Source organism: Rhinoderma darwinii, chromosome 8 (genome assembly GCF_050947455.1).
Source record: "Rhinoderma darwinii isolate aRhiDar2 chromosome 8, aRhiDar2.hap1, whole genome shotgun sequence".
In the NCBI taxonomy this organism is placed as follows: Eukaryota; Metazoa; Chordata; class Amphibia; order Anura; family Rhinodermatidae; genus Rhinoderma; species Rhinoderma darwinii.
This window is the reverse complement of record NC_134694.1, coordinates 101,462,571-101,469,160: the sequence shown is the minus strand read 5'-3', so window position 1 is coordinate 101,469,160 and position 6,590 is coordinate 101,462,571. Positions and strand designations below refer to the sequence as shown.

General features: G+C 44.9%; 1 long non-coding RNA gene across 1 annotated transcript; it reads right to left on the bottom strand.

Annotated features, from left to right (window-relative positions):
- Window positions 1-1,196: 1,196 nt before the first annotated feature.
- On the bottom strand, window positions 1,197-3,088 carry LOC142659653 (uncharacterized). Its single transcript, XR_012850356.1, has 5 exons — window positions 2,862-3,088; window positions 1,797-2,517; window positions 1,632-1,694; window positions 1,449-1,541; window positions 1,197-1,335 (listed from the first exon to the last, which is right to left on the bottom strand). It is a non-coding gene; the product is annotated as an uncharacterized LOC142659653 (long non-coding RNA).
- Window positions 3,089-6,590: the final 3,502 nt, after the last annotated feature.

Below are 6,590 nucleotides of genomic sequence, written 5' to 3'. Positions count from 1 at the left end.
CCCCCATTGCCACTTATACCCTGTTTCCATGACAAAACCAACACACTAACACCGTTCCCTTGGCAACATCAAGATACAAAGCACATAACGCCAATAACTTCTCCAATTCCAGATTCAGTTCTACAACGGATACTTTGCCCTCTACCTCTATCCTAAGCGAGTAGTCGAACTTCAACCTCTTCAGAGTGGAATACCTTATTCTATACGAATGTAACTACGCACCGCAATGACTACACACTGTACCCCGGACAACCAAGTATACAAATCAACGATCTCCGTATGTACAGCCCTAATCACAAGTTTACACCTCCACCATGTGCATTACATACGCCCTGCCTAACTCGGACATGATTTGCTTAATTTTCCGCTCCTAGCAGGCATGTTGACTTAATGAATTAGCACATTAACCTCTGACTTATACACTATTTTTCCTATTTTATTTTTTTTTGCCTAAATAGTGGTAATTTGCCATTTTCCTTTATTATGTGATACAGCCTGAAGAAGGAGCCAGTCCGGCTCTGAAACGCGTTGCTTGTTTCATTGTACTTGTAATAAAAGGATTAATCGCTTGGATGACTCCAGTGAACTTCATTTAAAGGTAACACCTAAAGAAACATAAGAATAAGGGACTAGCGCCGATCACAGGGTCATCTTTTGCAACTTGCACTTGGAGTGTATTTGTGCATATTACGTTTTATACTACCATTGTTCCAATCGGGACAGGTTCTGCCTACCCAAACAGACCCGTGGCCTACAGCTCCCCATACTTCATCATCCTACTAAACAGATCAACTAGGGTGTCGGATGACATTGCCAGATGAGCCTAACCAAATATTTGTACACCGTTTCAATTTGTCGTAGGATGATGCCCTATGTTGCGCCACTGTGTTCCATTTTTTTCTTTTAAGTGAAGCTTTCTTCTTATGGTTATAGTTATGGTCTCAAGATACAACATTTTCAACTTACAATGATCGTCCCGGAAATAAAAAATATTATAACTTGAGAGTCCACTGTATTATAATGATATGCAGCAGCTAAGGAGTGTATAGTGATGTTCTCCAGCAGCTGAGGTGTGTTATGAGGTTCTGCAGCAGCTCTGGTGTGCGTGTGATTTATATGGTAAATAGTAACTCTACAGACCAGATATAAAGATGGTAAATAATTTTTATTTTTAGGAATAATTTGCCAATGAATAGAATGTATGGCAGCATCCAAAACTGTAGTTGCAGATGTTCTCCGGATCACCGCACATGGTGGGATCAGTGTTCCTATGCAGCAGATGAGGAATCCTCCGATCATGATGGACGTGACCTGGAAGTGACTTTTTATAGATTTCTGAAAAGTGAAAGAGAACATGTTATTATATCACATCTATGGATTCATGATCAAAAGTAAATACAGACTGAAACTAAAAGACTAAAAGAAAGCAAATTCTAATATCTACTTACTTGTAGTTCAGGTCGTCCTGATCCAATTGCTAAATGTTTCCCAGACTTGGTGATTCCTTCCTCCTCAATTATTTTTAGACTTGGAGATTATTTCTGGAAAAAGGAGAAAATATAAATTATTTCTATGTCACATACAATGTACATCTCATAGGACGCAGATAGAAGAGGGAATAGGTGACTTACCGTCTGGTGTTTTTGGGATCTCCCTGTTCATAGCCCTTCATGCTTGATAAGATGAGACCAAATCTGATGATAAACAAAAGAGAGGCCAAATTGTCAGGAAAACAGAGATTTATTTTTTTCAGCTTTGAAAATAATGCACTATTAATGTATCTGCGGGTCTCTTACCTGGGCTGGAATATAAGACGGTCCCTTCCCCTGTCAGCGCCATATTCTTCACTTCCTTCTTGAAGCTTTTAGTTATTTTTAGTGCTTCATTGGAAGCAGCGGGCACGACACAGGGGGCACTGAGGGTTGGAGCGGAGCCAGGTAGAAATGCAGCCCTGATGGAAGTTATGGGAGCACGGCAGCACTGTGATCTGCTCCCCGATCTCATATTCAGTCATACATATGATACATGACTGCGCCTCCTCTTCAGATGTTACATTTCTTGTTGGAAGGTTCTGGATTTGCAGCGTTCTCCTGCCGGGCCGTGGCGTTGCCTGTGGCGTTGCCCGTGGCGGTGTTGGCAGTAAATTCAGCCCCCGCCGTGTAATCAGCGTGTAATATAAATAATTTGGATTTTGGGGGTGTTCTGGAGAGCTGATTGGAATCTCCCTGGGGCTGCGGTTTGGTGGAATATGACTTGGTCCTGGAATTTCATATTCAGGTCTGGCTGCAGATCCACCTGCTTGACGGCTGCTCTCTCCTGTTCTCCTGGAGGGCTCCGCAGGGACGGGTCTTTGTGGAGAGCGGCTTCGCTCCCTGGTCTCTACTTGTCCCCTGCGCCGCGGAGGATCTCTGGTCCGTCCCCCTGTCCTCGCAGTGACAGCATTTGTGTCGCTTTGATGTCCATCATTTGTGGAAGGTCTTTGGGAAGACCTTAGTCTTTGGACAAATATGGCCTGACCTATAAAGAAATGTATAATTCATTATAATTGTACCTAGTTTTATCAAAACTTTTGGGTCATAGAGAGCTGATGCTACGGGACTTAGGGAGAGAGGAATGTTACCTTCTCATATTTTAACTACGGGCTGAGTAAATCTGCTTTGTGCATCTCTTCTCTGTAGACATCACAAGGGAGGGGTACAACTGGGCTGAAGGTAAAACTGCCCCCATGGGATAGGAATGGCAGGTGGAGAATGTGCTGTCTATCCTAAAAATGTGCCCAACAGACCACGGGGCTAACCCCTCCTAGGAAAGCTCGTCTATGGGGGGAATATTGTCTATCTCTATCTAAACATTTAATTTACCTTGATTTTCCGGTCGGCTCAGCCATGCGTCATTGTCAGCGATCAGCTGACGCAGCTCTCGGGCACTCATGGCTTAGTAACCCCCGAGGTTGGGTTGTTGGATAATTGGAGAACGAAGTTCTCAGGTGGCCCCGGTGTTATTGGGCCTTGATCAAAGATCAATAAGAATCTCAGGAAGTAAACACTAGATATGTAATACAAACTAGTTCACTCTTCTACAAACCAAAATGAAGTATCAGCAAAAGCATCAACTCAGGAAATGGCGCTGATGTCACAGTGCTCAGGCCTTATATAACTTCAAGACATTATGACATCATATGTGTGACCACACAATCCACGCCTCATCATACCTCTGTGACATCATAGCACTCAGGCGGCCATGTTGCTTGCTTGATCCATACCTCTGTGACATCACCGTTACTCAGTCGGCCATGTTGCTGCTTGAGCCATAGCTCTGTGACATCACATCAGTCAGGCCGCCTGACAATCACTGACAGTCTGAACGGCCCCATAGAGTAACATAGGTCCGTGCGAGGCGCGTGAAAATCACGCACGTTGCACGGATGTATTACACGTTCGTCTGAATAAGCCCTAACAATAAGGCCCAGTTCACAGAGTTTTTGGGCCTTGATATTGACTCGGACACTGCGTCAGAATCAGCACCAAACAACTTCCAAAACCTCCTCCCATTGATTTAATCTGAAATCAATGGGAGCCAGTCGCGGAAAAAAGAAAAAGCAGCACGTCCTTTCCTGCCGCGGTTCCGCCTCTGACCTCTCATCGAAATCAATGGGAGGCAGAAAATGCATTTTTCGCTGCATTTTTTGTCTGCTGTCCTCAATCGCCGCGGGCAAAAAACGCGGCAAGATAGTGTGGGCAGGTCAAAATCTGCCTCAAAATTCGGTGCGCGGTTCCAGGCGGTCGCGGGTACGTGTGGTCGCGGTTGCGCGCTCGTGGACGCATGCGCGGGTGGTCGCGGGTGCGTGCGGTCGCGGGTGCGCATCGCGCGGGAGTTTGCGACTGCGCATCGCGCGGGAGTTTGCAAGTGCGCACGCGTAGGAGTTTGCAGGTGTGCGCGATCGGTCACGCGGGCGGTGTTTGACGGCCCCCATGACGAGAGGGGGGCCCCGCAGCTCACGACATTCTTTTGGTGAAAAAAACGAGCCCCATTGCAGGGGCCTGTTTTTTTTTCTACCAAAGGCAAGTCGCGGCAGTTGCCGGGCCCCCCTTTCAATTAGGTTTGCCGGGCCCCTCACATCAGTACCCCTAATACCCCCCTGTTGGCGGCCCTGGATAGCATGATATAGTGCTGGACGGAGTACCGTTAACAGGCGGTGCCACGGTAGGGGGGCCAAGAAAATGTAGCTGTATGGGGCCCTGAAATTCCTGATGGCGGCCCTGAACCCAGCTGATATTTACAATGGAAGGCCGACATAATAAAACAGGGCACATTACAGGGACGGGTCCGCTCTTCTATTAGCCTAAACAACACAAAATATATTGTGCTGTTTCTCTAACAGAGTGCCCCACTGTATTCATGAGGGGAGCTTCTCCTCCCTCCTCACCAGTGACTGATGACTGCCATGTATACATGTTAATATACGGCAGCCCATCAACCACAGTGAGAGGGCCGTGGGAAAAGTAGTATAACATGGCGGCCATTTAAGTGAAAGATCGTACAAGTAATAAATGGGTGATTCAAGGCCGCCAGAGAGGGATCAACTCTTACAGAGTGACTTTCCAATCTGGTTCATAGAGCGGAGGACCCTCCATTCTATACTGTACATATGCCCTGTCTTCATGAGGCTACTACTTTAAAGGAGTCCTACGTATCTTGCCTCCGTATGAAAAAAAATGCTTCAAATGGAGAATACCTCTGTAACATAACAACTAATGGAGCATGACAAGATCTATATGGAGGTACAGTATTGCCCTATAGACTACATCTATAATCTTCATATTACGGCTGCATACAATGTGGAGGTTGTATAGCGTTGTCATATGCTTGTGTGTATGAGTCCTAAGGAAATGGTGTCTTAAAGGACCAGTGTCACGAAAAAAAAAAATTTTTATATCAATTTGACTTTAGTATGTTATTAAACATTTTTTTATTTATTTGTGTGTCTGTGTTTAACTTTTTTTTATTTTTTCACTTTTTCTTCCCTATGGGGGCTGCCATTTTTTTTTCCATCTCTGTATGTGTCGATTAACGACACATACAGACATGGAATACGGCACATACAGTCCCATAGTGAATGTGAACAGGGCCCGTTCCATCCACTATGCTGTACACCGTCTGTGTGGGAACGGCGCATGCGCCGCTCCCACACAGTCTAAGTTGAACTGTGCGACGTCTGGCGCCATTTTCCTGTGGACCGGAAGTCGCGGCCGGACAGTAAAATTACTACTTCCGGTCGCGGCTTCCGGACTTGTGCACTTGGAGCGGCGGTAGCAGACGGAGCGGACGGACCGGAGGGAGCGGCGGCGGCAGGAGCAGGTAAGTTATTTCTATGTATGTTCGTGTTTCAGTGTGTGTTTACTATTGTATGTAAACCTTCTACACTGTGTGTTAGCTCAAAAAATGGCGACACACAGTGTAGGAGGTTTGACTGTTCAATCTCCTCGTTTCTCCCGGCACTAGCCAGGATAAAGGAGGGGGGGATTCTGTGAGCTCACTAGAGCGAGTGAGTTTTCTCAAATTTTGCAGCATAAAGCAATTTGGTTGCTTTACCACATGCAATGCTGCAATTTTGGGAATTGCTCCATCTAGTGACCAGCGCTGGGAAATATTATAAATTAGAATCTAATTTATAATATTTCCTGACTCGTGAAAAAAATTAAAACAATTACAACAATGTGTAATCACCTATACACTAATTGTTTAACTAAAAAAAAAAAAAATATTTTTTTCGAGCGACACTTTCCCTTTAAAGCTGCAACTAAGGTAGGGTGTAGCGTTTATTGGAGGGGAGGGGCTGTGTAAGAAGATGTCCTGGTGTTTTTAATTGGTGCATAAAGCATATTAAGGGCTAGTCACAGTGTCCCCATAACAAGACCTGCCTCGGGGCCCCCATCTGCATCGGAGGAAGTTTTTCTGACAAATCACTTCTGCTGGGACTGTGGGGCTTCTAGTTGGTCACCATTGCTCTATGGACTCATTACAGTATCCTTTGTGGAGCAGAAGTTTGAGGCACTTCACAGAAAATTGTTCTGTTGCAAAGAGGGCAGTTAAAAATATAATTGCTTTTTTTCTCATTAGGGAGAAGGACTTATTATATCTATTGTTTAGTTGGATAATCTCTCCCTGCCTAGACGTAGTGATACTGCTAGTGAGATTAGCAAACTGTCCCATTATAATGCATGGGTGACCCCCTAAAATAAGATTTGGGGTGATCTGATAATTGCTAATAAACCTGCCAAGAAACCAAAAAGAAATTCTCGATCCACCAAATAATATCAAAAACATTCTTAATTGTAATACATACAGGGGTGTAGCTGGGAAGGAGGGCTGGCAGGGCATGTGCTCCAGGTCCTTGGCACTAACAAGCCTCCCTGCTTGACCAGGGTATTTAGATACAGCAGCATACTGAACCTGTGCCCCAGGGGAAGGAAAGCTTAGCTATGACCTCGAATACATAATCCTATATTTGTTCTATAGATTTCTTTTTAAATGTATTGACATTTTCAAATATAACCTTAAAACCACAAAAAAGGCCATACTCACTAGGT